A 10,742-nucleotide genomic window follows, 5' to 3' on the forward strand; every position below is an offset into this window, starting at 1 on the left:
ACAGAGGGGTTACAATTACATGGGCAAGATAGTGAGTACATTTCTTATCAAGCATTGTAGCCTCCTCCTTTGTTTACCCTTCCAATACATTCCCATACTCCCTCCCCCACCACCCAATCCTGCCCCCCCCCGCAAGTTGTAAAGTTCGTTTTTGACTTGACAACTTGTACTTCTCACTGTTGCAACAGGTCTACCTGTATCCTTTTTAAACGACTTGTTTTTCCCCTTCCCATCCACAAATTATACCGACATCAAATACAGTGAAAGCAGGGGTTATACTGTGGGGGAGGGACATACAAAGCAACAAGGAAATAATCTTATAATTATGTAAGAAACAAATGCATGAAAGAAAAAAAACATTTAAAATACATATCTTAGGGTTCATTTTTCTGACATCACCTTATCTGACCTTTTCTGCTTGACTTATACATATACTAGATATTGCAAATAAGGGAAATCATGGGAGCTATGTTTCTTCGGGCTTGGCTTACTTCGCTTAATATAATTTTTTTCCAAGTCTTTCCATTTCCTAACAAATGGGGCAATGTCATTCTTTCTGATGGAGGCATAGAATTCCATTGTGTATATATACCACATTTCCTTGATCCATTCATGTACTGAGGGGCATCTGGGTTAGTTCCATATCTTAGCTATGGTAAATAATGCTGCAATAAACATAGTTGTGCTGGTAGCTTTAGTGTGGTCTTGCTTGTAAACATTTGGGTAAATGCCCAAAAGTGGGACAGCTGGGTCATAGGAGAGCTCTATGTAGAGTTTTTTGAGGAACCTCCATACTGCTTTCCAAAGTGGTTGAACAAGTTTACACTCCCACCAACAATGAAGTAAGGTTCCCTTCTGTCCACATCCCCTCCAGCATCTGTTGTTATTAGAGTTCTTGATTTTTGCCATTCTAACTGGGGTGAGGTGGTATCTCAATGTTGTTTTGATTTGCATTTCTTTTATGGCTAGGGATGTTGAACATTTCTTCATGTGTCTATTGGCCATCCTTCTTTCTTCTTCAGAGAAGTTTCTCTTTAAGTCTTTAACCCACTTATTTATTGGGCAGTTGTTTCTTTGAGGATTTGTTGTTGGGTGGTTTAATTTTTTGAGTTCCAAGTATATTTTAGATATGAGACCCTTGTCAATCTGTGGGCTTTCTATTGATCTTGCTAGCTATGTCCTTTGCCATGCAGAATCTCTGAAACGTCATGCAGTCCCATTTGTCCAACCTTTCTTTGATTTGTTGTGTTCCCGGGTCTCTATTCAGAAAATTTCGGCCTGTGCCAAGGAGACCTAGAGTTTCTCCTATTCCATCCTGTAATGTTTTCAGACTGTCTGCTTTGACTCAGAGGTCTTTGATCCATTTGGAGTTGATTCTGGTGCAGGGTAATATATAAGGATCTAGCTTTAGTTTTCTACCAGTAGTTCACCAATTTTGCCAGCACCATTTACTGATGAGGCTGTCTTTCTTCCATTCTATTGTTTTAGCTCCCTTATCAAAGAGTAGATGGCTATAGGTATGTGGGTTCATTTCTGGGTTTTCAATTCTATTCCATTGGTCCTGAGGTCTGTTCTTATGCCAATACCAAGCTGTTTTGATTACTATGGCTTTATAGTAGAGTTTGAAATTTGTTATTGATATTCCTCCAGCAGTGTTCTTTCCGTCAAGGAGCGTTTTTGCTATTCGGGGTCTTTTATTGTTCCATATGAATTTTTGGATTGCCTCTTCTATTTCCTTGAAGAATGAGGTTGGAATTTTGATAGGTATTGCATTGAATTTGTAAATAGCCTTGGGAAGTATTGCCATTTTCACGATGTTAATCTTGCCAATCCAGGAGCATGGGAGGTTTTGCCATTTTCTAAGTTCTGTTTTGATTTCCTTTTTCAAGTTTTTAAAGTTTTCATCATAGAGGTCCTTCACTTATTTGGTTAAGTTAATTCCTAGTTATTTAATTTTTTGTGGGGCTATTGCAGATGGAGTTGCTTTCCTAATTTCAGCCCCACTTTTCTCATTGCTGGCATACAAAAAAGCCATTGTTTTTTGAGGGTTAATTTTATACCCTACTACTTTGCCAAAGTTTTGAATCAGCTTGAATAATTTGGGAGTGGAGTCTCTTTGATTGTTTAAATACAAAATCATGTCATCTGCAAAGAGGAAGAGTTTTATTTCTTCTTTCCCTATTTGGATCCTCTTTATGTTTGCATCTTGTCTTATTGCTGTAGCTGGGCATTCTAATAGTAGGTTGAAGAGAAGTGGAGAGGGTGGACATCCTTGTCTTGTTCTTGAGTTAAGATGAAATGGCTTTAGTTTTTCACCATTAAGTATAATGCTGGCTGTAGGTTTGTCATATACAGCCTTTATTGTATTCAGGAATCCATGGAATCCTAATTTTTCCAAAACCTTCATCATAAAGGGGTGTTGGATCTTGTCGAATACTTTTTCTGCGTCTATTGAGATAACTATGTGGTTCTTATCCTTGCTCCTGTTGATGTGATGAATAATATTAATTAATTTGCGTATATTGAACCAGCTTTGCATCCCTGAAATGCATCCTGTTTGATTATGGTGTATGATTTTTTGGATGAATTGTTGAAGTCGATTGGCCAAAATTTTGTTGAGAAGTGTTACATCAATGTTCATCAAAGAAATGGGTCTATAGTTCTCTTTCTTTGATGAGTCCCTGTCTGGTTTTGGGATGAGGGTTATGATGGCTTCATAGAATGTGTTCGCTTCTGAACTTTCTCTTTCAATTTCATTGCAGAGTTGGAAGAGTATTCTTGTGAGCTCTGCTGTGAAGGCCTTGTAGAATTCTGCTGTAAAACCACCTGGTCCTGGACTTTTCTTAGCTTGGAGGTCTCTTATTGTTGTTTCTATTTCAATGCTTGATATGGGCCTGTTAAGATGGTTTAACTCATCTTGGTTTAGTTTTGGCATGTGAATATTTGCTAGGAAAAGATCCATTTCTGCCAAGTTCCCAAACTTATTAGCATAAAGTTTTGAGAAGTATTCACTTAAAATGTTCTGAATCTTGGTTGTTTCCGTGGTGATATTTCCATTCTCTGAGTTTATTAATTTGGGTGTGTTCTCTTCTTTTTCTGATAAGATTTGCTAAGGGTCTGTCAATTTTGTTAAGTTTTTCGAAGAACCAACTCTTTGTTTTGTTGATTCTTTCTTTAGTTTTTTTGGATTCTAATTCATTTAATTCTGATTTAATTTTAATTATTTCTTTCCAGCTACTGGATTGGGGTTTATCTTGCTGCTCTTTTTCAAGGAGGTTCAGATGTATCATTAAATTGTTGGTTTTAGATCTCTCCAATTTGTTGATGTTGGAGCTCAGAGCTATAAACTTTTCTCTGAGTACTGCCTTTCCTGTGTCCCAGAGGAGCTGGTAATTTGGGTGTTTATTTTTGTTGAATAGCTTGAACATTTGAATTTCCTTTCTAATCTCTTCCATGACCCACTAGTGAGTGAGCAGTGTGTTTTTCAGCCTCCATGTGTTACAAGACTTTCTTTGGTGGCTTTTGGTGTTGAGTTCTAATTTTATTCCTTTGTGGTCAGAGGGAATGCAAGGTATAACTTCAGTTTTTCTGAATTTAGACAAGTGTGCTTTGTGGTCTATTTTAGAAAATGTTCCATGTGGTGCTCAGAAAAACGTGTATTCTGATGCTCCTGGGTGAAATATTCGGTAGATGTCTGTTAAATCTAGTTGATCTATGCAGTTGTTTAGATCTGCAATTTCTCTGTTGAGTTTTTGCCTAGTTGATCTATCTAGTGGGGAGAGTGGTGTTTTAAAATCCCCAACAATTAATGTCTTTGGATCTATGTGGGATTTGAGGGTAAGTAGTGTTTCTTGGATAAATTTGGGTGCTCCATTGTTTGATGAATAGATATTTAGAATTGTAATATCCTCCTGAAGGTGAGGACCCTTAATTAGTATGTAGCGACCTTCTTTATCTCTTCTCACAAATTTTAATTTGAAGTCTATTTTATCTGCTATTAGGATTGCAACTCCCACCTGTTTATGGGGGCCGTTTGCTTGATAGATTTTGTTCCAGCCTTTAACATTGAAAATGTGTTTGCTTTCATGGGCAAGATGTGACTCCTGAAGGCAGCAGATAGAAGGGGCTTGTTTTTTTAATCCTACTAGAAAATCTATGTCGCTTAATTGGAGAGTTAAGTCCGTTAATGTTAAGAGATAGGACTGAGAGGTATTTGGGAGTTCCTGCCATGTTATCCACCTTCTTTGGGGCTGGGAAAACTGGGTTCTTCCTATGGTTCTTGGATTCCCAGCTTGGGTGCAGTTTCTTGGCCTTTATTATGGTCTTATTGGTTTTCTATGTGTAGGACGTCTTTAAGAATCTTTTGTAAGGCTGGTTTGGTGGAGATGTATTGTTTCAATTTTTCTTTGCTATGGAAGGTTTTTATTTGGCCTTCAGTTATGAAGGAGAGTTTCGCTGGGTACAGTATTCTTGGTTGATAGTTGTTTGTTTTTAGGGCATGGCATACATCATTCCAGGCTCTTCTTGCTTTGATTGTCTCTGCTGAGAAATCTGAGGTGATTCTAATTGGTTTCCCTTTATAGGTGATTAAAATTTTCTACTTGATAGCTTTTAAGGATCTTTTCCTTGGTCTGAATTGATCCTGTGTGGATTATAATGTGACTGTGGAATGTCCTATTCTGATCTGGTCTATTTGGAGTTCTAAAAGCTTCTGGTATTGAATAGGCCTATCTTTTTGCATGTTTGGGAAGTTCTCTGCTAGGATCCTGTTAAACAAATTTCCTAGACCATTAACTTCTGTTTCTAGGTGCTCCTCTACACCCATTATCCTTAGATTAGGCCTTCTGATGGTGTCTTCCAGGTGTTGGATAGATCTCTCATATTTCTTGGACTTGTCTTTGATGGTTGTATGTTTTTTGTCTATAATGTCTAGGCTGTCTTCTATCCCCGAGATTCGATCTTCTGCATGGTCTAACCTGCAGTCGAGACTTTCTACTTTGTTTTTTTATTTCTTTTCCTTCTAGTTGGTCAGCTTTGATGGCTTCAAATTCTTTGTTGAAGTTTTGTTTTAGGTCTTGTATGAACTTCTTTACTTCCTTAATTTGGTGTTCAGTGTTTATTCTCAAATCACTTAGTTGATTGGTTATCGTTTCCTTGGACTCCCATTCCTTCTGTTGGTTTCCATTTAGCATTCCCTTTGTGGTCTCCCTGACTTCCTTCAGCTCTTTGTTAATGGATTCTATGAATGCCTTTAGTGATCTTTGTGCATTCGCATCCTGCTCTCTCAATTCCTGTATTACTCTTTGATTAGCTTCCCCCGGTTCATGTGATTCCTGTAGTTCTCTTTGAGTGTTCTCATCCTACTCACGCTATTCCTGCCTTTCTCTTTGAGTATTCTCAAGCTGCTCAGGCAAATCCTATATCCGTTTTTGAGTAGCTTCCTCATGCTTATGATATTCCTGTATAAACTTTTGGATTGCCTCCTTCCTCTCCCTATCATGCTCATACAGAGTCCTTTGTAGGTTTTCAATCTTTTCATTTATCATGTTTGCCAGCAGTGTTTGTAGAGATATTTGGGAACTCTCTTCTGGATTATTCATTATCTGTTCTCTCCCCTGATTATCATGAGCGGGAGTTGAGATACCCAGACTTGCCATTTTTCTTGTGATTTTCCGGCTTACTCTTCCCATTTGGGATGAAAATAACACCAGTTTTGTGCTAGAACACTATCTTAAGGCAAGCATCAACCAAAGTCTGAATTTGCAACGTCAATAGTCTGCAGATATAATCTAGTTCAACAGATACATCTATTCAACATCAAACAACTATATATTAATGGGCTACGAACCGCAAATTATTAGGTTTAGGAAGAGATGTGGGTAAAATATAGGATTAGAGTGATGTGGGAATGCACAGGGAGTGTTAACTAAGTCCTAATCTCAATGCAGGAAAAAGGTTGGATAGGATGAAAGTAGAGAGAGAGAAAAAAAAAGAAGAAAGAGAAAGGGAACAAAAAGAGACCAGAAAAAATAGAAAGGTAAAAATTAAAAATATTTTACAGATTCGAAAACAAACTATTCAGAGAACATGAATATAATAAGAGAAGGGGAGGGATATAAAGGAGATGTAAAAAACTTAAAAATAAAAATACTTAAAATATTATATAGGTATAAAGAGGTAGTATTGCTATTAAGGAATTTAAGTCTAAGAGGTTTTGAATTGAGTAATAAATTTGTGGATTAAGTGTGTACACAATGGGGAATTAGGTCTAATAATCGACTATGGGTTTATCTGAGGATGTGCACAACAACAATTATGCCACATAAAGAAGAACGAAAGAGAAGAACAGGTGAAAAGGATAAGAAAGAAAGAAAAAAGATCAGAAGTTCAGTAGAGCTAAACAAAAAACAAAACAAAAAAAAGAAAGAAAAACGCACACACACTTACACCCCTAAAATAAAATTCGAAGAGGAAAAAAAATTACTAGAAAACAATTTTTTTCAAAAAAGGTAAAAATTAAAAAAAAAGTTATAAAAGATACAACAACAACAAAAAAAAGTTCTTTGATTTTTTGGGGAGGGGTGGGAAAAATCCTGTGTCTCCCTTGTGTCTGTAACCAGCCTCTTGTTGGAGTCTCTGGTCTGCTTGTGTTCCTGTGGCTTGGTTGGTTACTGAAGTCAGTTTCTTTCAGCAGGCAGAAAAATGCTCTGTGATCCTCCTCTCAGGTTAGTTCAATGGGAGGGAGATCTGCTTTGAGCATCACAAAAGAGGGAGATGGCTTTTTCCTCAAGTTTGGAGTTGCTGTGTTGAGGCTAGGTTCTGGGTAGAGTTGAGGCCTTTCAGCAAATAGTAGCTTTTCCCTGGGCTGGTTTGTGAGAAACTCACAGAGCCCAGCCTGGAGCCACTCTCTGGGTTTCTGTTTACTGAATTTCAATTGATTGTCCAGGCTGCTAAAGGGAGGGGCAGCCTCTGGCTCTGATTACCCGGTGAAGAAAGCCACTCCTGGGGCTGGCGCCTGAGTTGGGTGACTTTTCCCTGGGTGGAGCTGAGTCTGGCAAGTCAGGTTAGGCTCTTGTGACCTGCTAGATGACTCTAGATTTATTCCAAGGCCTGAGTTGGAGCTAGCTGCTCCGCCAGGCTTTGTCAGTATCCAAGATGGAGATCTCTGGTGCCTTCTCTCCTCTGCTTCCTGAGAAGGAGTGTGGACATCAGGCTTCTACTCATGCCGAGTCTTGGTTCCTGGGTCGTCTCTTGTCTGCAAACTGCAGGATGAAGATGTCTGCTCCTTGTCAGTTCTTGCTGGTGTTGAGTAGAATCAGCTCGCCCGCCACGTCTGGCTCCTTCATTCTGGACTCTCTGATATTCAGGTATGGCGGCTGCCGCTGGTGTGGCGGCTGCTGGCAAGTGCTCAGGGCTGTCTCTTTGCCTGTATTTTCTCTCTCTGTCCCGTGATGGCACACTTGGTGTGATTCTCTGGCTTAGGACTGGTCATTGGAACTCTAAAACTGCTTTCAATGCGAGAGCTTGTTTAGCCTCCAGGTTCTCTTCCACCATCTTCCTGGAACTTCCCAGTATTTAATTTTTTAACCTATATAATATGTGTTAAAAATTGTTTTGTTGTGTTTATTTTCATGTTAGAAGAGTTTCTTTGGAAATGCCTCTTCTTGTGGCTTTTCAAGTTTCATTCCTTTTTAGAGTTGTCTTTGGTTTTGATGTGTATAACTATGGGGCAATGCCAGGACACAAGCATAAAAACGCAGACCACCTCCTTCATTCACATCTGCACTGAGTGAGTTAGTGGAAGCCATAGATGCTGCATTTTTAACCTTTCACAGCAGTGGACTTTGCCCTGAGGCCAGTGAATTTGGTTTAGAAACCTTGCTCAGCAGTGGCAGATGATCAGAAAGTCCAAGTGCAGGAGTGCAGGACATATTAGAGGAGTGGGTATTGAATTATAACTGAATTCACAGTTGGCCCACCAAAAAGGAAAGCTCTTTGCTCTGCATGTCTTCTATAGTTAGAAAGGACAGGGGACAGTTGGAAGATGGGGTCATGCTTCACTGACTGGTGGTGGTTGCTGGGTTTTCTAAGTGAGCTTTGTTGGTCAGGTTGACAGAGTAGAGCCGTTCTTTCCTCTAGGGATTCAAGTTCCTTCACAGGGGCTGGTGTCAGCAAATGGTTCGTAATACTGCATGCAGTGGGGAGACTGGTATTGGAGGCTGTGCCCTAGTACCTGGCCATGTGACCATGCTGAACTGGGAGGTCATCCTTGGGAGTGGCTTCCTTGCTTTGTACAGGGCGCTGCACAGAGGCTGGAAGTTAATAGGTCCCATTCTTGAAATGAATTCCTGAGATGAGGAACTCATCCCTGCTCCACTGCCCCTGAGGTCTTGAGACTAAAGATAGAGCCAAGATCTAATCTGGGTGCCAGCAGGACTGTCCCAGAGCTGAGGGAGAAATTTGGGTTTCTAAATTGCTCAAGCCTTTGAATCCAGTGGTGGTTTGCTCAGTGGCAGATTCACTAAAAGCTGGCTGTTGGAGACAACTAATGTTAAGATCAGTGTAAAGTTTATAAGAGGAAGGCTCAAGAGGAGGTGGAGTCCAAATAGCCTGAGTGCTAGGGTTACCATGGAAACTACAGTGTGTGAGGCCATAGCCTGTGCTGAAGAGCTGTTGAGCATGCCTCTGACATGTTTAGGGACCAGTTGCAAATGTGAGGGAAGCATTCCCTTACCCTAGGAGCCTTTCTTTGTAGCAAGGACAGTGCAAATGCCTCTGAGCTCACTCAACCACCAAAATAAGGTTTCTCAAAGTTTCACCATTTTTTTATTTTTCTTTTTATTTGGCTATTTTATATATATATATATATATATATATATATATATATATATATATATATATAATATGTAATTGTAAAGAAACGTATGTAATATTTTGAAATTAAATTTCGTTTCATTAAAAAAATACTCTACTGTTGTTAGCTGAATGACCTTTCCCAGGAACACTCAGAATCAGTTTCTGAGCCATCGCAACATAATAGCATTTCACTTCTTAGGAAGAATTCCAGATTCTTGCACCCAGTAGGCCCTCAGGTGTTCCACGTTAATATCTGCTTCTGAATTCTACGTGGTTTCTTCAACGTTGGTATTCGTGAGTAGAGTTTTAGTCATTCACTGAGTTTATTCTGTTGAGTAATTGAACCTCACCTTATCTCATTGGATTGAAGATTTGAAAACAACATGTCCCTTTTTTTGATGCCACCTATGTCCATATATATGTATGGACAAGGACTGGAAATATGAGCCTCGAAATACTCCGTGGTTGGGGTTAGCCAAATAACGTCTGCCGCCACACTGAGAATGCGTTTCTAAACCATGCCAATGTAACAGCATTTATCTGCTGTCAATACTTTTTTAGGAAGAATTGCAGATTTTTGGACCCAGTAGGCCCACAGGTGTCCCGGTGAATATCTGCTTCTTTATTCTACGAGGTCTCTCCTACATACTTGAAATTCGGCAAAGCAACTCCGTTTGAGTTGCTGAGCAACTGGCGTTGCAGAGCTCTTCCGTGGTTGCAAGTGTTCAGATGAAGCATTCAGCTTTGCTTTTCCCCATAATGACACCTGCTTAATGGAAACATCTGCTTCTCGTTCCTGCAATGTGGGCATTCATGAGTAGAGCTTCTAGGAATTCACTGAGTTCACCCTGCTGAATGAGATGAACCTGGCATTGCACTGTATTGAAAATTTGACAACAGGACTTCTGCTTACCTGTACGGGACCTATGTCCACACATTTGTATGGATGCGGACTGGAAATATGAGCTTCTGTATACTCCACTATTGTGGTTAGCTGAATGACCTCTGCCAAGCACACTCAGAATCAGTTTCTGAGCCATCACAACATAACAGCATTTCACTGTTCTCAACAATTGAAGTTTGGAAAGCAACTCAATTTGAATTGTTGAAGAATTGCACTTGCAGAACTCTGCAGTGGTTGCAAGCATTCAGACCAGGCATTCAGGTTTGCTTTTCCCCATAGGATGATACATGCTTATTAGAAATATCTGCTTCTCCATCCTACAACCTGTGTATTGGTGAGTAGAGGTTTTAGACTTTTGCTCAGTTCAACCTGTGGAATAAGTTGAACCTTGCCTTATTGCACTGTGTTGAAGATTGAGAACAAGATTTCTGTTTTCTTTGAGGCGACTTTTGTCTATACATTTTTATGGATGCTGACTGGAACTATCAGCTTAAATAGTCCACCGTGATTGAAATCTGAATGACCTCTGCTGGGCACACTCAGAATGAGTTTCTGAGACATCGCAACATAACAGCATTTCACTGCTTTCAATGCTTCTTAGGAAAAGTTCCAGATTCTTGGACCCGGTCAGCCCACAGTTGCTCCTGGTTAATATCTGCTTTTGAATTGTACATGATTGCTTCTGCATGCTTGATGTTTGCTAAAGTAACTCAGTTTGAATTGCTTAATAATTGCAGTTGCAGATCTCTGCAGTGGTTGCAAGCTTTCAGACAAGGCATTCACATTTGCTTTTCCCCATAGGATGATACATGCTTATTGGGAATATTCCCTCCTCATTCCTTCAATGTGGGTATTGGTGGTAGACTTTTAGGTCTTCACTTAGTGCAACCTGTGGAGTAAGGTGAACCTCGCTTTATTGCACTGTTTTGAAGATTTAAGAATGCAACTTATATCCATACATTTGTATGGGTGCTGAATGGCA

The sequence above is a fragment of the Dipodomys merriami genome, unplaced genomic scaffold (assembly GCF_024711535.1).
Source record: "Dipodomys merriami isolate MVZ:Mamm:240054 unplaced genomic scaffold, mDipMer1.0.p SCAF_3, whole genome shotgun sequence".
Lineage (NCBI taxonomy): Eukaryota > Metazoa > Chordata > Mammalia > Rodentia > Heteromyidae > Dipodomys > Dipodomys merriami.